Source organism: Rhinatrema bivittatum, chromosome 2 (assembly GCF_901001135.1).
Source record: "Rhinatrema bivittatum chromosome 2, aRhiBiv1.1, whole genome shotgun sequence".
NCBI classification, from domain to species: Eukaryota; Metazoa; Chordata; class Amphibia; order Gymnophiona; family Rhinatrematidae; genus Rhinatrema; species Rhinatrema bivittatum.
Genome location: NC_042616.1, coordinates 216,719,919 through 216,741,167, shown reverse-complemented (window position 1 = coordinate 216,741,167; position 21,249 = coordinate 216,719,919).

The following is a 21,249-nucleotide window of genomic DNA, read 5'->3' as shown; positions in this document are numbered from 1 at the left end:
CTTCTGGGCTCATTCTGGAGGGAAGAAAAAGGAATCTTCATAGTTGCAGTCCTGCCACTACTGTGCCACCACCAAAACCAAGACACTCTAGACACTCCCTAATCTTTCTACTGGCCCTGTACTCTCTCCCACTCACAAACCCTCCATATAGTGCTGCCCCACCCTTTTTCCCAATTTTTCCACCTCATTAACAGCACCTTCCCTTTCATTCATACCCCTTCCCTTCCCTCCTCTCTCACTCAACCCTTTCCCTTCCATCTCCTCTCACTCACTCGCCTGCATTCTGTTCCCTCCCCTTTCACTCATTAACCCTCTCCCTTCTCAATCAACCCATTGCTTCTCTCATTTCTCATTCATCCTCCTCTTCCCACTCACCCCTTTCCCTTCCTTCCCCTCCTTTAACCTTATTTCTCTTCCCATTTCCTCAATCACTCCTCCCATCTGATCCCCTTTCACTCACTCACTCCCAGTCACTTTTCTCCCCTTCATCTAGCTCATCCCTTCTCACTTACTCAACGCTTTCTATCCCCATTCACTCCTCCCCTCCCCTTCTCTTCCCTCCCTCTCACCCCCTTTTCTTCCCTCAGTCACATCCTCCCCACCCTTTATTTATTTAAATCTTTTATAGACTGCTTTTCCACAAGTGTTCATAGTGTTCACAATGTTTATATACATAATTAAAAACTAAACAAAGATGTACATAAAAATACAAGTACAGATACAAGTGTTAAATTACAATAAAAAAGCATTTTTATACATAACTTATAATCTCTGCCCAAAAATGTGTATATCATATAATATATCAAACAATTGTAATGATGGAAACTATTATTCCTGGAGATGGATTGCATACTTATAAATAGAATGATTATATTATTATATCAATTTCAAATGCCTTCTTTGTTTTCTTTTGGCCCATGGGGTACTTCCGGCATTGCCACACTGGCTGCGGCATCCTCTTCCTACCCAGGGGGCCTAAGATCCCCATGGGCAGTTCAGCCACTGGCACTGTCGCAGTATGTCATCATTTAGTGGTGGCACCCGCTGTGGAGGTCTTCTTGCCTTCAGGTCCTGGGAAGCCTACAGGACATCACCATTTAGCGTCAGTGCCACTACTGAGGTCGTCTTGTCTACGGGGCCTGGGAACCCTGCAGGGTATCATTATTTAGCGGCACTGAAGCTGCTGCTGAGGTGTTCTTTGCGCCCACGTGGTGTGGAAACCCTGCCGACGACATAGATTTGAAATCAGACTGAGAAGGCCACTGCAGGAGTGTTTAGACAGGGAAATTGCTGCTGCCCCATAATATTCTGCCTGAGGCAGATGCCTAATGATAGAGCCATTCTTCCTTGTCAGCTAGCTTGCATTTGAAAATTCACTTAGCCAACTATAAAAGGGTCAGCATTCAAATGCTTTGTCTGGCTAACAGGGTCATTTATCAAAATGCATTAGGGCCCTAGTGCACGTGATAAATACCGCTTCGCGAAATGCGTATGCAAATTTAAAATTAGTATTCGAGTGGGAAGAGTTTGGGCAGAGTAAATGGAAATGAGAGGTCGTTAACATGGCACGCGATAAAGTAATGCACAGCAATGCAGGTTTTGAAAATGGAAAAAAACGACACCTTTTTTCTGTGCGTTATGCCTGCGTTAGCTGTACGTTACCAGCCAAAATGGTATTTATTGCAAATGTCGGTTCGGGAAAGGAGAGGGGAGGAGAGAGAGAAGAACGCCTCTGTGGAGGCTCACTTATAATTGAACTTTTTAAACCACTGTAAGAGGGGGCATTATGACCTCGGGGTGAGGTTTGTGTGGTGAGGTGGGTTTTGGGGGCAGTTTTACATGCACAGTCATACCTATGAGCAGCACAGTTATCATCAGTGAAGATTTAATGTGATTTGGAATGATGAAAGGTAAAAGAAGAGTAGATTTGCACCATATTCTCTCTACCTAGCTGTAATCAATCAGTAGTTAGCCAGATACAACTTAACTGGGGGCATTCTGATGCAGAGTTAGGCTAGCCAGATAAGTTATCTGGCTAACTCTAATGGTCTTAGCCAAATAACTTATCCGGCTAAGTCTAGTTGTGCTGGAGAGCAGTCCTAAAGTTAGCGGGATCAGTTTATCTAGCTAATTTGGTCTCTATCCAGCTTTATTCAACATCATGTCTAATCGACTATTCTATGGTGAATATCCTGGAGAAGATATCCAGCTAACTTTTGCTGGATATCCTGTTTGCTCCTTGCACTGCTGAATATCAGCTTTCTGTAAATCTCCCCCTTTAATCCTAAATTGTGGAATTTAAGTACCAAAATTAGACACCTAATGGTCTTTGAAAATTCACTCCAAATATTATGCATCTAATGTTTTGCACTTTACATTGTTCAGCTCCATCTCTGAATAACTAAGTTAGAAAGCTAGATCAGTGTTTCCCAGCTATATCCTGGAGGTTCACCGATCCAGTTGGATTTTCAGGATTGCTAAAATGAATATGAATAAGTTAGATCTGCATATACTCAGTCTCCAATGTATGCAAATGTATTCCTTGCATATTTATTATGGCAATTCTGAAAAACCGACTGGTTAGGTGTGTCTCCAGAGCAAGGTTGGGAAACAATGGGCTAGATCAAAGGCTGTGAAAATTCTCTATTGTAAAGTTTGGGCAGTATGATGGTTGGATAGGGGGAAGACACTTAGCTGGCTAGACCTAATTTTGAGCATGAACTAGCTAAGGGGCCTATTTATCAACTAGCGCTAATGTGGATTACTGCATCCTATTAGTCAACAGGCCCCATTAAGGTTAATGGTGTTCACTGTCTAACAATGCGCATTAAGGCAAGTTGATATATATATACCCCTCAGTTTGCCAGCTATCTCAGCGTGCAGAAATAGCTGGCTTAATTCTACTTTGCTAGCTCACAAGGTCATAGCTATCTGTCTCCCTCCCATTTGATAAACATAAAGGCCTCCTTCACCTACAGGTCCTCCCCCCGTCCCACCCAATCAACATAAAGGTCCCTAACAGACCCTATTCCATTACTCACCCACCCGATATAAAATAAAATGAAGCCCTCCCACCCCACAGAACCCCCACTCAAAAAGTTATAATTCCTAACGCTCAATGTCCAGCATTGCTCTAGTGCCTTCAGCTGTGAGTGGTTGATAGGGAGTACAAGTCAGAACAATACTGGATGCCAGGTCACTAGCAGGTAAGCTTTTATCCTCCTGCCAGTTTGGTATTAGAAACCTTTGGGGGGTGATCTCAAGGGTGGGAGGGGGTATCAGGGGACTTCACTCTGTTTTTCAAAATCGTTAGGTGGAGAAATTGGGAACTGCTTGGGGTTTCATGTTCTTTACATTGGGGGGGGGGGGGGGGGGGAGGGAAGAGATCCTAAGATGAAAGGGAATATGTTTGGACCTGGCAGGAGAATCCTTTGTGTTTCTAGCTTAGCAGGAATTACATGCTGGAATCCAGTATCTTTGGCAAACTACTTTAGGATGGTATTTCCCTTATTTTGTATTCCCTTCCAATTCATTATACTGGCAATCCTTGGCCAAGGGCAATGCACCAGGTCTCCTAACGTCAGTTAATAGGTGTTCTTGTTGCATGAACAATGGGATCCCTCCACTCAGGAACTGTGAACACTGCCTGTACAGCATTACAAGCCTCAATTAGCATGGGGAGAAGTCCTGACCTAGACATTGAACCCAGGCCCTCCACATTACAACATTACAGTGGAAAAGAATTGTTACTAAGCCACTGGGTAAACCTGGGGGGTGGTTCATGTCGATTGAGTGGCTGGGTTTTTTATGTAGACTGGGTGGGAGAGTGGATTTGGGAGGGATCTGATCAGAAAGCCAGGGCTGAAGGAGGAGGGATTGTCAGCTGGGGGGGGGGGGGGGTGGTGGAAAAGAGACAGGGGATGTGGTTCTTTAAGGATTGGGGTTGCCAGCACAGGAGAGGTGGTATATATGAACTTTTAAATACATGCATACAATGGGAAAGCTGCTCTGTCTCTTACAGTCAGGGCCGGATTTTGGGCAACCAATGCCCTGGGTGAAAAGCCCGACCCCCCCGTCCTCCTCCCCCCCCCCCCCCCCCACACACCTGATTGTACCATCCCCCATCCCACCATGGCTGAAGAGAAACCATGTTGGGATGGAATTTGCCATGGCCGAGCTGCCATGGTATAGGTAATGTTTTAGGTGCCCAAGGCACCCCCGAGCTCATGGCACCCTGGGCAACCACCCAGTTCATCCACCCCAAAATTCGACCCTGCTTATAGCTGGCTAAGTTACTTTATTCATTCACAACCTAGCATCTGGAAGTTTTGGATTTTTCTCAGATCCCCTGGGGGAAATCCATTAGATTTTACCAGCAAAACTGGAGTAAATTCAGAAGAAATGTGAAAAATTTGCAGTGAATTTGGCAATTCAACAAAATCCAAAGAACATTTTTTAAATTTACTTTGCCTTTCTTCAAAAACAAGTTCAATAAAGTTATTTTAAAGAGGTTTGCACTTCTCTAATCAATGTCCTGCACTGCACTCAGCAGAACATCTGTCAGTGTTAATTTCATAGTTCAGGGAAGGAAATTCCAGTCTTTGAGTGCAAAAAGTGTCAGATTTTCCGGATTTCCACAATGAATATGCATGAAATATACTTGTAGGCAGTGGAGGCAGTGCATGCAAATGCACCTCATACATATTCAGTGTAAATGTCCTGAAAACCCAGCTGGTGTGTAGCACTCTGAGACTGGAATTACCTCACCCTAGCATAATTGGTTAGGATGAGAGGAGGCCATTGCCAATTTGTAAACTGTGTTCCCTGTAGCTCAATACAGGTATGGAGTAATTGATATAGAACAATATAGAATAAAATTATAATAGATGAACAAGGTACATACATTTACCACAAAATATAAAAAAGCATCTACCGTTAAGAAAATTCAGGCAAGGGGGGAAAAAAAAAACATCCTCTGACTGAAAAATTCAATGTCTCCCCACTGGACAGACTAGAGACCCACTGAGTGTAATCTATGAAGCATTCAAAATAAGAGCCATGCAAAGAGGATATTATAGAACTATGAGTTAAATGATTTTCTTGTGCGGAAAAGCTAAAGAGGTTAGGGCTCTTCAGCTTGTAGAAGAGGTGGATGAGAGAGGTCTATAAAACTAAGAGTGGAATGGAATGGGCAAATGCAAATCGGTTGTTTACTCTTTCAAAAAGTACGGGGACTAGGGGACATGCAATGAAGTTACTAGAGGATACATTTAAGACAATAGGAAAAATAATTTGTACTCAATGATTAATTATAAAAGCTGTTAGTGTAGCTGGTTTAAAAAAAAAGGTTTGGACAAGTTCCTGGAAGAAAAATCCAAGGTGGACTTGGGGAAATAAGCAGCATGGATCCTGCCAGGTACTTATGACCTGGATTGGCCACTGTTGGAAACAGGATACTGGGCTTGATAGACTCTGTCTTACCCAGTATGGCAAAACTTCTGTTCTTATGTTGCTGTGGGGTGGGGTTTGGAAACTTGACCAGACACTAGGGCCTTGGTGGTGGCAGTGGAGAAGTTAGCAATTACAACTATCCTTGCTTTTTGTTTTTCTCTTCATGTCCTTAGACCTGCAACAAAAAAGCAAAACAGGAATGGCCTCAACACAGTATAATATGCTGGTGGGACAAATGTAACCTGTTGCATAGCTCCTCCTGTTGAAGCTGTGCAAAATGTTCTCAAGTGTTAGTGGGTGTACACACTCTTAGCCTTATACTTTGCGGCCTTGTGCCACAGGGGAAAAAAAATGCCAAGGAAGGTCAGATCATGATTGAAGAACCTTCTTCCTCTCTTCGTGACTGTGCTCCCATATGATATTGTTTTCCACTGTAAGAAGTTTCTCTTAAAAATGAGGTTGAGATCCCTAAAGAAATTGCTTCAATCAGCAGTAGTGCTTAATGACTGTTAATGGGAAGTGGAGATAGGATAGTAAGTGTTGCTTTGATTAATAAGAGAACTGCAGAGAATTTAAATTGTGCCATTGATGGATTATTTTCTTCAAGCTTGATAAGCGCTTCTCATTTGTTCTTAAATTTGGTCAATACTGTTAAAGACAGCAAAATGAAGTATAATTAATTCTTTTGCAGCAACTCAGGCTCAAGTGTTACCAAGAAAGAGATGATGATGCAGACAACGAGGAGAGTAACACTTTTGACAGTGGACGTTCAGCATACCTGTCAGTAGCAACTGTTATGAAAGATGCAAGATAATATGCTTCTGTTTTCGGGAGAAGAGGAAACAGAAAACAAAGATTTAGAGTATTCTGGTGCTCAATCTTACACAAATTCATGCTCTTCTGTTAATAAAATAGGAGCAGTCAAGTTATAAATAAAGAACACACAGTATAAATAAAGTTAGTAAAGGAAGCAAAAACACTACCATATTTAGAAATATGTAAAGCCCATTGCACTGGGGTTGTACATCTCAGTTAACACTCCCAGCAGACTCGAGTTTTGCTCTATTTATAATGCTTGTCATGGTTTTCTACAGCTTATTGTAAAGTATATTCAAGGTCTTTGTCGCTGAACTACTTCTCCCATGCTGTGTCTGTGGCGGAAAAAAAAAAGGAAGAAAAACACAGGCGATGACTTTTGAATGCTGACTTACCTCTGCAATAAATTAGTACTTATTCTGTTTGTCTAATCTATGCAGATTAAATTTGGCTAAAGTAAGATGTTGAAACCAAGATGGCATTGTTTGTTGAGGTGCATTCCAGCAGATGAATGTTTGCTTTGGCCTCCCTGCCACCCACTACAAGTTCTGTGGTATGCATTCACATTCTTCTAAATCTTTTCATACCGTATTTTTTTTTTTGCACAAATGTACACAGATTCAGGGCTAGCAAACAGAAAAATGGTTGAATTAGCAGAAGTTTGACATTTGTGATCATCTGTAACATTGGTGTTCCTATTCACAGCTGTCAAATTTGGTCTAATGTGCCCATTTTACTTTTCTAATCATTTGAGTTAAATCACTAAACAAGTAGACAAAGTATGGGCAAGATTTAAGAGTTGGGCAAAAAAGAAAAAAAAAAAAAAAGCCCTTGAAATAAACCCCTCCTAGTGTGTATTTCTGGCAGTAATGAATTATTCCACTGTTCCAAGTTTAGAGTTTGTGCATAGAAAGTTCCACGGTTGCATGAAAAACTGACAACACAAATATTTAAACAGGGAAGTGCTTCTCAATGTAGGATGCATCATTTCTATGAAAAATGTTCTTTCCAGTCCATGTTTATGTATTCCTTGGGTGAGCAGGGAGAGTGCTCAAGAAATGAATATTGGGCAGCTATGAATGTGAATTGTACGGTCTTAAAACTGAAGAGACTCTAAATCTAAACTGGTAGCCTCTGTAAAAATAGTTAGAGATTTGGACTTTGGATGGTCAATAAACTCTTTCTTCCTGTTCGATTTTCCTTCTAGTTCTTCCACTTTAGTGGTTGTCACCTTGGTACAGAACTGCCTGCATGCAGATACAGCTGTGTGCAGCCGCTGCTTATTGCTGTAGTTTGATTATGCGGCAATAAGCTTGTCCACTTTAACTGTGCAATGGCCTCATTTGTCAAATTTATTTGCAGTTCTAACAAAAAAAAAAACCACACCATAATTACACCCTACCTTCAAAACCAACATCCTCTAAAATCAACCGTAGCATTTGTATGTGCTTCAGTGATGTGGACATATTGTTCTCGGGGTGTTTCTAACAGTTAAGTGTTGTCAGAAGCCAGCGTTTGGCTAATGAAGGAGAGCTTTGAACAGGCAGAAAGCTTTATAATGAGTGAGGAGTACAAATTGTTACAGTGATGTGGTTACTAAGCTGTAATATCTTTTTGAGTTTTATTAAATCATATAAAATTTCAATTTAGGCTGTAATAAGCTATAAAAGATGGAGCACACGCTAGTAATAAGGATGACAACACGCCTTTCGTTTATGAACTGTATTGTTGATTGTGTTGAAACTGCTGCACCCAGCAAGATTATTTATGTTATTATAGTAATTTTCTATCTCCCAATTTAATGTGGTTAAAGTTAATTACAAATCGGGGAGGAAAAAAAAATCCACAAATGAATTTTTAAAAAAAAACTCATAATATGCTGATTGAAGATGCTATTGGGATGGGACAAAATCAGAATCAAAGTCACTTTATATGGTGACTTTTACTTGTATTAAAATTCTAGTAGCTGTCAACAGAGAATGTGGCAGCCCATAGGACACAGCTAGAATCAGTGCATGGATACCTTATATACTGTCACGGGTTCATTCCACAGGCAACTCTCCCAGTCACAATCTGGCTGGAATTCTTTGGCCTCTCCGGGGGGCAGGAGGATGCTTTTCCATGGTCCCACTGCCCAACTACTCCTTGCAGCTTCCTCACTTCCACCCTTGGAGGCTCCCAGGTACTCCGGTCTCTATTGTCTATACTTTACAGGGTGTCACAGCTACAGGTTCAAATCTTCTCACCCCAGTTCGTGAGCTGGGCTTAAGCACACATAGTCCCAGGTCATACCAGTAGTTGAAAGTCTCTGTAGCTTTACTTTATCATACCACATCAGTCTAAAACTCATATGATATGATAGTAGCTCTGACCTTAATCCTCCTGCATACTACTCACAGTTGCTTCCTGCACAGCCTAATCTTGGCTGCACTCTATGGACCTGGTTCGTAGGGAACCAGGTCACCTGTCACCAGGTCCTACTGTCATCTCTGTAGCTGTGATTTGTGCTTCCCCTTTCGCTATGGCTGCAAATACATCCACCCCATGGCAGTGTTCACTTAAAGCTCTTAACCTACAGTCTCCATGAGTATGTGTCCCCTTTTAGAAGGAGTCTCCATCACTCGTTTCCCAAGTTCATTGGTTGTAGCTCATCCTCAGAGCTGCTCAATACCTCCACCTCCATCTCCTCTGTCTTTTCATCTGGTTCTAGTAGAGCTCCTTCCTGTTCTTGCCCTGCCCTCTTTCAAACAAGCTCTCAGCCCGGGCTCTCCAGTCCTCTCATTAGGAAGTTCCTCCCCCTCCAGAACCTCCCTGCCTTCTGGGAGTTGGAGTCCACCTCATATTCTGATTTCTTTTACATACTGGATCTCCTTCCCAGGTTTTCCTTTCAGCCCACCTTTTTGTATTCATCAGGGGAATATAATGCCAATCACAGTACCCACACAAGAACATAGAGAGATATAAATAGATTTTGGCAAAAAAGCTGATGGTGAATTTAAATGCAGAGTCTTTCTACAGTAGCTGACTACTGCACTAAACTACACTTAAATATGTAACAATTTTGGTATAAACTGTAATGACTGATTTCACTGATACTTGAAACTTCTACAATTTATCAACTGTCCACAGTAAGTGATTCCAAAATTAAAAAAAATTGAATTTGTCAATATTGTCTCAGAAACAAACAATTGAAGTTTAACAGCTCTCCTCTGGTCTAATTTGCACACCACAACTACAGCACATGGAATTGTTAGAATGCTCTGTGCTATACAAGTGATGAGAAATCAAAGTAGATTAAGCAAATAACAAGATCATGGTCCACTCACACGAAGATGTCTTTTGTATTTCAGAATATGTACTTACACTATATACAGGGACCCCTGGTTTCCCATGACTCTGCAGCCATGGTAAGGACCACAAAATCTGGATCTTGTGCCAGAATTGCTAAGCCCTTGCAGAATCATGGTAACCAGGAGCCAGGTGAGTGACTGTCCAGGCAGAGGGCACTATCCCAGAGATGATTTTCTATACCCTTCCCCCATGCTGATCCAGGCTAGAAGGAGGAGAAGAACATCCCAGAGTTGTGGCCACGGGTTGAACCACACGCTATTATGGTGTCCCTCATAGTACTAAGCAAGAGCTGGGACATGGTGGCAGAGGAGAAAGATGTAGCTTGAGGTGTCATCTCTTACCTCCTCTGACCAGACTGGATCAACATGGGGGTTGGGGGGGGGGGGGGGAAAGATTGTATAAGAAGGAGGAAAAGGAAGGGGAAGAGAGGATTGGAGAGACAAGGAGGAAATAGTTGGAAGAAGGGAGGGATGAGATGGGCTTGGGGGAGTGATGAGGGGTTGGGGGGAGTGAGAAAAGATCAACTGGAGGATCGAAGCGAGAGGGTTGGGTAGAGAAAGAAGAAAAGGTTCTGGGGTGAGAGTGGTAAGGGGCTGTGTGTGTATCACAGTAAAAGGGGGATCATCAACTAGGGTGTGGGAATGGGAAGAGAGCCTCACCAGGGAAGAGGGTGTATGGCAGGGAGACCAACTAATGTATTTGTATTTATTTTATATTCTGCTTTTTTAGACACTTCAAAGCTGATTACATTCAGGTGCATACAATGGAGGCAGTGCATGCAAATCTCTCTCATGCATATTCATTGTGGATATCCTGAAAACCCGACCTGTTTGTGGCTCTCAAAGCCCAGAATTGGCCACCCCTGACATATGGGATTGGGAAGTGTGGTAGAGAAAGGACAGCGTATAGAGAGGAAAGGGAAGAAGGGGTAGGAATGTGAGGCAGATTAGAGCCAGAGTCTTCTTCCAACTAATCCAGATCTTCTCTCCCCATTCACTGTCTTTCCTTCTCATCCCCAGAGCCCCAAACAACTTCGGCCTCCCTTCTCTCCTCCACCAGATCCCAGAACTTCCCCCATTTCATATTCCCTCTTCTCCTTTTCCTTCCCTATCCCAGATCCTTTCTTTTTTTGCCTCCTCTTCCTCTTACCCCTGAATCTTCTTCATCCTCTCCTTCCCATGGATGGTCCTCTCTCCAACTCCCTCTCCTTCCCCAAGCTCAAGAGCCCTCTTCTTCTCTACTCCCCATTCAGAAGATCCCCCTCACTATGTTGCTAATATTTGAGATCCCTCTTCTCAATCCAAAAAAGTAAAATAAATTATACAGACACACAAAAAAATTGGAAAAGTACTCTATTTTTATAATGTAAAATAGAATATATATTATTTAATATGCAAAATATTGTAACTATGCCATAGAATTGCCACAAAATTTCAGAAACACTGCCACATAATTTTCTAATTCTTGCTAGAATAGCCTAGAGAATAGCCACCTAGAGAATAGCCACTGCCATTAGCAATGGTAACATGGAATAGACTTAGGGGTAGATTTTAAAAAAATAGCGCAATCGCGTACTTTTGTTCACGCACCAGGCGCAAACAAAAGTACGCTGGATTTTATAAGATACGCGCGTATCTTATAAAATCCGGGATCAGCCTGCGCGCACCGAGCCGCGCAGCCTGCCTCTGTTCCCTCTGAGGCCGCTCCGAAATCGGAGCGGCCTCAGAGGGAACTTTCTTTTGCCCTCCCCTCACCTTCCCCTACCTAAGCCACCCCCCCCCCGGCCCTATCTAAACCCCCCCCCCCCCCACCTTTATCCATGGATTTACGCCTACCGGAGGCAGATGTAAATCCGCGCGCGCCAGCGGGCTGCTGGCGCGCCAAGACCCGATCCAGGGGCTGTTCCGGAGGGCGCAGCCATGCCCCCGGAACGCCCCCGGGCCAGTGCCATGCCCCCAGGCCCGCCCCCCAAACGCCACGTCACGCCCCCGAAACGCCGCGTCATTTGGCGATGCCCCCGACACGCCCCTGGCACGCCCCTTTTTAAAAGCCCTGGGACTTGCGCGCGCCAGCGGCCTATCCAAAATAGGTGCGCCGGCGCGCGTAAATCCGGCCGGATTTACGCGGGCAGGGCATTTAAAATCCGCCCGTTAGTGTTTGGGTAATTGCCAGGTTCTTGTGGCCTGGTTTTGGCCTCTGTTGGAAACAGGATGCTGGGCTTGATGGACCCTTGGTCTGACCCAGTATGGCATTTTCTTATGTTCTTATGCTGCAGAACCTACCCCTCAGTTGCTGCAGGAAACTAGGCCTGTGAATATACCGGTATGGAACTGTTAAGATAATTTCTGTATAAACTTAGCATCTTGATGACTAAATTCAATTTTTACTTATACTTAGTATAAAGATAGTGGACAAAAATCAAAGTGTGTTACATAGTATTTAGTTTGATTCCTCTTTGGCTGGCTTCAACAGTCTTGATCATCCCATTTAGGTGGTCTGTGTTTTGTACAGCCTGAATTTGCCATTTACAATTTTCTACTCCATTATCATCATCCATTTATTAGGTGAAAGACAATTATGTTTAACTTTAAACAGGCCTTTATCCAGGAAAAAACATTTTCCATAGGCATAGAATGAGATAGATGTACTGAAGTGCAATCTTTTTGGTAGGTTAATCATGAAAAATCATCACACAAATAAAAAAAAAAAAAAAAAAAAGATAATATGCTGTACACTAAGGTCCGGATTTTAAAAGGGTTATGCGCGCCGGTCCTATTTTAAATAGGCCCGGCGACACGCATAAAGCCACGGGACTCATGTAAGTCCCAGGGCTTGCAAAAAGGGGTGGGGTGGGGAGGGGCGGGGTCAGGCTCCCGGCACAGTGGCCATATTTGCCGCTATGCCGGGGATCGCACGCTGGCAGTTGGCCGGAGCGCGCAACTTACTTCAGCCCCAGGGCTGAAGTAAGTTTGGAGATTAAAAAAAAAAAAAAAGCAAAGGAAAAGGTAGGGGGGAAAGAGCGGGGAAGGTAGGAAAAGGGAAGGGAAGGTAGGGTGGGGGGTAGGGAAGTTCCCTCTGAACTTCTGCTCGGCAGAGCGGCCTGGGAGGGAACGGGGGAAGGCAGCAAGGCTCGGCCCGCACAAGGTGCACAATTGTGCACCCCCTTGCGCGCGCCGACCCCTGATTTTATAATGGGCGCGCCTGCGCGCGCAGGTTATAAAATTGGGCGTACATGTGTGCGTACGCTTCTTTTAAAATCTACCCCTTAATCTTTATCACGTTAATTTGCAAAATCAGTCATATTGCATGAAAAGTATGTATTTCCAGGTAAATGCAGTAATTTGATGAAACAACAGCGGCAGCATATTCTGGCAAACAACACCCCCTTAGAACAAGTGTAAAAATTTGTTCATTCAAGCTATTTGTAGCTAAAAGATTATGGAGAGATACTGGAGGAAGGAGAATGAGAGATGGGGAAGAGAAAAGGGAGGTATGGGAGAGGGTGCATCACTGAATGTGCATGTGGCATCATAGGTGGTGAGCAGAGCAGGAAAACGACTAATCAGACCCTGGATCTGCAATATCCAAATCAGGAGAAGAAGAAAAAGCTTCTTCTTAACCAGATCTTTGAGCATTGCTCAGGCTCCTCATGGAAGAGTCCAGCATAAAATCCGTAGTGGCCAAGGATAAGCTGTGAGAGATTTGCCACTGTCATTTGCAGTTTGTGAGTGTCCCGCATTCCTTGGACTACTGCAAGAAGAGATATAGGGACTGCAAGCCATTGTGCCAGTAGATTGTGTCTAATATGCTGACTCATCTTACCAAGAAGAGGGAAGCCAGCCAGGAAAGCCTGCTGACTGTCCTAGGAGTGTTTCCCATACATGTAAATTATAATTTATTATTTATTAGAAATCACAAGGTGTTTACCTATCTAGACATTTAAAATCTAAACTCACACATTCAACCATCAATCACACACCAACCATATAAAAACATCTGTGTTGCACAAATAATATTCAATAATCCAAGATTACAATCGATTACCTACATACATTTTACATCAATATAACAATGTTAGGTGTGTAGAACTATTACTGCATTGAAGTTATTCATATCATTTTTATTCCCATATTCCTCTGTGTTTGTCCAACAAAGGATCTCCTTGTTTCGCCTTTCAATCAGGCTTCCTCAGGGACTCAGATATCATATAGCAGATTATATTTCTCAAGACTTTTATTTCTTAAGACTTTTATTCTTGTTCCACCCCTAAAAAAACTAAAAAATTTTTTTTACCTCCAAAAGCCAATCAACCCGGTTAATGAATATTCTGTAAACCCAAAGCTTACCTCTCATAAATTGTAAGTCTTCACCACATTTCGTTATACCATCGATATAACCCAAGGTCATTTTCAGCTGTGGGCACACCTTCCCAGAACTGCTTTTGACCACTACTATTTTCCATCTATAATGAACAACCAAAATGTTATGTAAAACCTCCACTACATTGCTATACTCCCATCATATTCTCCCCCATATCACATAGTTTACTCACGCCTCTTAATAATGCAAAACGTTACAACCAAAACCGCCGCTTGTTCCGGTCTTTAAATCACTCATAATTCAAACGACACATCAAAATCAATTCAATTAGGAACCTTGCGTGTTGTGCTTCATTGTATCTATTCAAAAACAATGGTAAATAATTCTTTATAAATCACTTTCTTAATACAAACTTACCATTACTTTGTAGCACTCCTAACCACAAACATTTCACCTCCGCCATACTTACATGTGACCCGACGCAACGTACTGCGTCAGAAGTAGAGTATCGATGTTGAATACTCAAAACTTTATATACCTGCCTTCAAACAATCCATTTACTCAAAAATTCAATTAGATCCCATTCAAAAAAATGCGTGCCATTCAATAGCATCGTTAAGACCCAATGGAATAATAGTCCGCCAATTAAAGATAAAACGTTGTTCCATCTTTCTTAAAGCTCCAGACAAATCTCCGCCATGCTTTAATATTACTTGTCTGATCACAAAAAACCGGATCTCCTCTACAGTATGATTTTTTAAAACCCAATGTTCTACCAAAGGGGCATGTTCTCGATGTGTCTTAATTCGACTGCGATGTTCAATAATTCTAGAACGTATTGAACGTGCTGTTTGGCCCACGTAAATCAATTCACATGGGCAGAGTATGGCGTATACCACACCACTAGAGCTGCAATCAAATCTCCCAGGAATCCTATAAGGGTGCTTTAAATGAGAATGCTGAAAGGATTGGCAAGCCATTGCTAATGAACAAACTGAGCATGCACCACATATTGTTTGACCATAACTTTCATCAGAATCTATTGGGCTGTTATAATTATTTAACTGTTCACGTAGTGACTGGCGCTTCTTCATCGCGAAAATCGGTGTCTCTCTAAATTGTGAATTGGTAGCCTGATTGAAAGGCGAAACAAGGAGATCCTTTGTTGGACAAACACAGAGGAATATGGGAATAAAAATGATATGAATAACTTCAATGCAGTAATAGTTCTACACACCTAACATTGTTATATTGATGTAAAATGTATGTAGGTAATTGATTGTAATCTTGGATTATTGAATATTATTTGTGCAACACAGATGTTTTTATATGGTTGGTGTGTGATTGATGGTTGAATGTGTGAGTTTAGATTTTAAATGTCTAGATAGGTAAACACCTTGTGATTTCTAATAAATGATAAATTATAATTTACATGTATGTGGTCTCTCTGTGATGTGATATGGTTATGTGATATCAGAGAGTTTAGCTAAAAAGGCAGTTCCCTCTGTATAATTACCTTGTCCTAGGAGTGTGGCAGGTCAAAGGCACAGTACAGGGGTTCAGGTTCTAGAAATGTTGTTCCCAATCCCGTCCTGAAGGCATACTTACCTGGTTTGATTTTCAGGATACCCTTAATAAGCTATGCCTCTGGATAGATTTGCATGCACTAGGCCTCCAATGTATGCTAATTTATCTCATGCATATTCAACGTGGCTATCCTGAAAACCAGACTGGCTTAGGAAACACTGGCTAGAAAACCTGGCTCTGAGCAACCTGTGTGGCATCCTCTGCTGTGGTGCTTGCCGAGGTCTTTCTTCCTGTCTCCCTTGCTGTTCCTGGGATCTTTCTTCTCTTTCACTGGCTCCGTACCCTCTTTCTCTTTCTCAATTTCCTCTCTCAGCTTCTTTGCTGCTGCAGCCAAAGCCCTACAAGAAGCCCCAGATTAGTGAAAGAAGTTGCCTTGTTCTGTGTGGCCTTTCCTCCCACACGGAATTTGAACTTAATGTCATGCTTCAGGTGGTGAGTTTCTTCCCCAACTGAAATTTTCCAGGGCAAATGCAACACCACTTACTGCATCTTGGTGGGGGGAAGGGGTGGGGAGGAGAATAGCTATACATCTCATTATTCTTCATTAGCATGCCCATTTCCATATGTAACCCTTTGCCAGGGTTTTTCCTATTTCCCCTAGGACCATAAAAGAATCTGTTAGTCAGGGCTACTCTTTCCATCCTTCCCCTTCTCTCCACAGCTCCCAGGGAGTGAGTCTTTTCTGAGGGGGAAAGGAAATGAAATCTTTTGTGGCCCAGGTGCTGGAGTGTTTCTCCTGACGTGTGTGAATCTCATAGCTGCAGTATTCTCCTCATGTACAAACAGACTGGACTCAGTCTCGGTGTTCAAATAAAGTTTACTGATTATTTCTAAAACGTCAATCACCGTCCCACAAACTTTCCACAAATGAATCTGTACATTCAAACTATTTACATTGCCTCTCTGCTGGGGTGCTTGTGTTCATCTCTCTAGCTGGTGGGAGGGAGCTTGCCACTGTTTCTTCATCTGTGTGCAAACAGCCCAGTAAGTTGGGGAATCCTAGGGGGAGCCCCTCACCATGAAAAGATCCTACTTAATTCCAAAGTTCTGTCTTTTGCCCCCAGCCCTGTGTCCTGATCCCTTTAGGATGGCAATCTGGTTGGGAGTCTCCAGATCTTAATGTTTCCAACCCTGGGTAATGCTGTCACTGGTCTTTCTTCCTTTAGGAACTAGAAGGATAGCTCACATGTCACCAACCCCTGCACTCAGGATTGGGGGGTTTGACCCTCTCCATAGTACAGGATGTTCCTCGGAACAAGAAAACTTATCCAAAACCAAACCAAAAGCTCCCAAAAATCTCTCTCTTCAAAAGGAGGCAGACCCTATCAGAGAGGGAGTGTATTGCTGAAGAATCTCCTGTGAACACAAATACCAAGTGGGGTTAGTAGGCCCTCACACAACAGGGTGAAATGAAACAGCTCCTTACTTTTCAAGATGCAACTCAAAATGACCTCACTCCATCTGCCTTTAGCTCCATCTTGTGCCCTTGGGATAGCCAATCACAGTCTGCTCTTTGGAGAGACTAAAAAGAGAATAGAAAATCCCACTGTGCTGTTACGAGTCCTGATGGTAAGGGGCCTAGGGCCATCTAGTGCTAATCGAAGAGTTGACCATACATATTTACATAGATGAAAGTGTTAACATTTATCATGGCCACAATAACATTATTTACCACATCGTAAGTGACTTAGTATATGTTTAGTGCAAATCACAAAGCATTTATTGTGTGGTAAATGCCTTATCACACTTTAGTACATCAGCCCCTAAATGTGTTGACATTTTTTAAGGTCCACAGGACAAATTATATTAAGTGAATCAGTAATGAAATTTATAATAAGAATTTGTCAAATATGAAATGTTGGCACAAGGAAAGTTAATTACAGGGTTTTACAACAACTATAGCTTAAATCATAAAGGCAAAAATGACTAAGGCTATTTAATTACAGTAAGAAAACACTAAATTTTTATGGAGTGCCATTTTGCTAAAGAGGTACTTGGAGCATTAAAAAGCAAATGCCATCAGTAAGTAAGCACAGGTAGCTTGTGCAGCACCAAATAAATATGCTATTGCTTAAGGAATAGGTCCTTAGATGCAGTAAATGGCACAGTGACTAATGGCATCATTTTATTCTTGCAGCTTCACTCACGTAATTAACAATATCTTTTAAACAGTATAGGTGAAGAAGCCAGGTTATAAATAAATATTTATATATACAGTATGTGTGTGTGTGTATGTATAGGAGTGTGAGATATTTGCTCTTTTTATGCCCTCAGCATCACCCTTCCCCAGATAGTTTTGCACATAGTAATTCTTGCCAGCCCCAAAGCTAGAGGCTTGCCTGCTGATTCACTGGTAGAAGCTATCACTGTTGTGACAGCCTTCTTCCATCACTCCCCCAGGCTGCCACCTCTGTGGTGTGCCCAGGCCTGACGAGCCCTGTTGAACAGAGAAGCCGCATCTGAATCCCGCTGCGCTGTGGCACAGACTCAAGCGGCCTGAGTTAAATGACCCATCCTCAAGCCAAGTTGATCTGCAGGCCGAGTCAAGGAGTCCGACTTGTTTCTGACAGCTAAAGATGAGCCGAATAAATTTAATTAGCAGGGAAAAGAAATCAGCAGGGCCTGGACCTGTGACTGGGCCAGATCACTGGCGTAGGCCTCTTGGGTCGCAGTCTCTTGATTATCAGAGTCCAGGGCACCTATGGTTCATCACAGAGGTGATGGGCTCAAGACATGAGGAAAAGGAAGGAAAGCAACTGCTGCCTCTGCTGGCAGAAAATAATTCAGAGGTATTTAGTTTTGTCAGAGATTTTCCACTCCAGCATTTAGTCAATGAGGAAACCTCTGGTTGTGCACATTAGCCATCTAAGAAGCTGTAAAGTAGGAGAAACCTTTCAGCCAAAAATCATTTTCCAACCTTTTGATGTCTCTGGTAGATGTATCCTCTTTCTCTCCCCTGCTTGTTCTTTCACTCTTTCTTTCTGGGGTTTGTGTTTTTTTTTAAATTTCTTTTAGGTCCAGCATCTTCTTCCTGCTTCTTTGGCCTTCCCACTTAGTTGGAACCAGGGCTGGGATCCGGCATCACGATCCAGCTACCTGAGACATTATTTTCCTCTGTTTTATATCCCCCTTCCAAGGCACTGAGTCCAGTCATTGCAGCGAAAATCCTCAGCCAAAGCCTTGCTCCATGGCTCCTTTAGGAGCCCTACAATTCCAGCTACTAGGTGTAGCTGTTGTGTGATGACTGGTACTCCCCCCCCCCCCCCCCCCCCCCACGGACCCTGGTGGGAGCAAACACTGCCTCCTCGGCATCCCCAGCCCCAGTTAGGCGGAAGTGGAAGATGTCACCTTGGAATTGAACCCCAATCCTCTTCATGGCATTGCACGGCTCTGCCACTGAACTACCGGGCTGACTCCGTTCCTTCTCTTCTTGATCTTCTGTATTGCCGTACTGTTTTGAAACTATTATCATTTCTTTGCCTTCTCACTTCTTCATCTGTCTTTTCTGTCTCTTTTTTTTCTTTACTGCATGCATTGGTGCCCACAGGGAGCAGTAAGGGGGAGGTGGATCACTTACTTCCTCCTTCCCCCTGCCTGAAGTTTAATCAGTATTTTTGTAACTATTTCTATGATTTTGTTTCATGCATCCCTATTTTTGTTATGCTCCCTGAAAAATGTCCTGTGAGTGCCCCTGACTGCATGCCATTCTCTGTCTCTACTTCCATATCTACCCTCTACACACAGTTTTCTTCCCGTTTTCCCCTTTGGTCTCTTCTCTCCTCAACCTATCTGCTTCCTTCCCTCTTTCCCCTGATGCTTACTTCCCTGTCATCATTGCTTCCTTCCTTTCTTCTTTCTTCCTCTACCTATATTGCATTCTTTCCTCTCCTCTCCCCCTTTTCCCAACTATACCAGTCTCTTTTCTTCCCTCCTTTCCTCTTTGGAAGAACATTACAGATTAAGAATATTTGGATAGAGATAGTTTTAAGATCGATATCATGTAGAATTGTGTGCAGAAGTGTAGGTAATCCCCGGTCAAATTGTATGCTCCAGTGACTCTGGAAGTGAACAGAAGCCGGCACAATCTCTGCATGGTACAAAGTTAAACACAGCATCTTTCTGCAAATTTTAATGCAAAATTACTGTTTTTTTACAAGTTTGTTTGTTTTTATAGATCCAAAATATGAAAACAGTGAATATGGCAAGGCAAAAATGTTTGTACCATTTCAATCAATATTTTGTAACATATCCTTCGGCAGCTAAGAGTCTTTCCATTCTTGCTTTTGGTATTTTTTTTCCATTCTTCCTTGCAGAACTCTTCTAGCTAAAAATATTCTTAAATTTTCTTGCATGCACTACATGTTTGAGATCTTCCCATAGACTTTCAATAATATTCAGGTCTAAGGACTGTGAAAACCCTTCCACAACCTTCATTTTTCTTTCCTGTAAGTATTTGATGGTTGATTTTGAGGTATGAAACATAGAAATGATGGCAGAAAAGGCCCAAATGGTCCATCCAGCCTGCCCAGCAAGCTCATGGTGGCATCAGCCACGCCATATAGGTCTCCCCTATAATGGTAGCATCAGGGGTGGCATCTGCCTTTGCATACAAGTTACTCCCATATTTAGATTCCCAAACTGTTAAAGTCAGGGCCCTTGTTGGTTATTGCCTGAGTCCAATTCCCTGATATCTCTTAACTCTTGCCTTTGAAGCAGAGAGCAATGTTGGAATTACATCACAAGTATAAGCCTTATTGGTTAAGGATAGTAACAGTCACATCAGTAAGTTACCCCTATGCTTATTTATTTTCCTAGACCTTAGAATTCATTGTCCTTGTTGGTTGCTGTCCAAAACGTATTCCCCTTTTCCTCCTTTCCCCCTGCCATTAAAGCAGAGAGCAATAATGAGTTGCATCAACAGTATGAAGGCTTATTGGTTAAGGGTAGTAACCACCACGCCAGCTAGTTAGCCTTTATGGATCCACAGTGTTTATCCCATGGCCCTTTGAAATCTTTCCCCATTTTTGTTTTCACCACTTCCTTTGGAAGGGCATTCCAGGCATTTAGTACCCTCTCCATAAAGAAATATTTTCTGACATTGGTTCTGTGTTGTCTACCCTGGAGTTTAATTTTGTGAATCTCTAGTTCTACTGATTTCTTTCTAACGGAGAAGATTTGTCAAATGTGCATCATTAAAACCTTTCAGGTATCTGAAGGTCTGTATCGTATCTCCCATGCACCTTCTCTCCTCCAGGGTATAATTATTTAGGTCTTTCAACCTATCCTCATAAGTCATTTGATGGAGACCTCCCACCATCTTTGTCGCCCTTCTCTGGACCGCCTCCATCCTGTCTCTGTCCCTTTTGACATTTGGTCTCCAGAACTGAACACAATACTCCAGATGAGGCCTCACCAAGGACCTGTACAATTGGATTGTCACCTCCTTAGTCTTACTGGTTATTCCTCTCTCTATGCAGTCCAGCATTCTTCTGGCTTTAGTCATCGCCTTATCACATTACTTCACAGTCTTCAGATTGCTAGACACTATCACCCCAAGGTCCCTCTCTTACTCCGTGCAAAACAGCTCTTTACCCCCCATCACATTCAGCTCTTTTGGATTATCACACCCCAGATGCATGACTCTGACTTCTTGGCACTGAATCCCAGTTGCCATATCTTTGACCACTGTTCAAGCTTCCTTAAATCACATCTCATTCTCTCTAC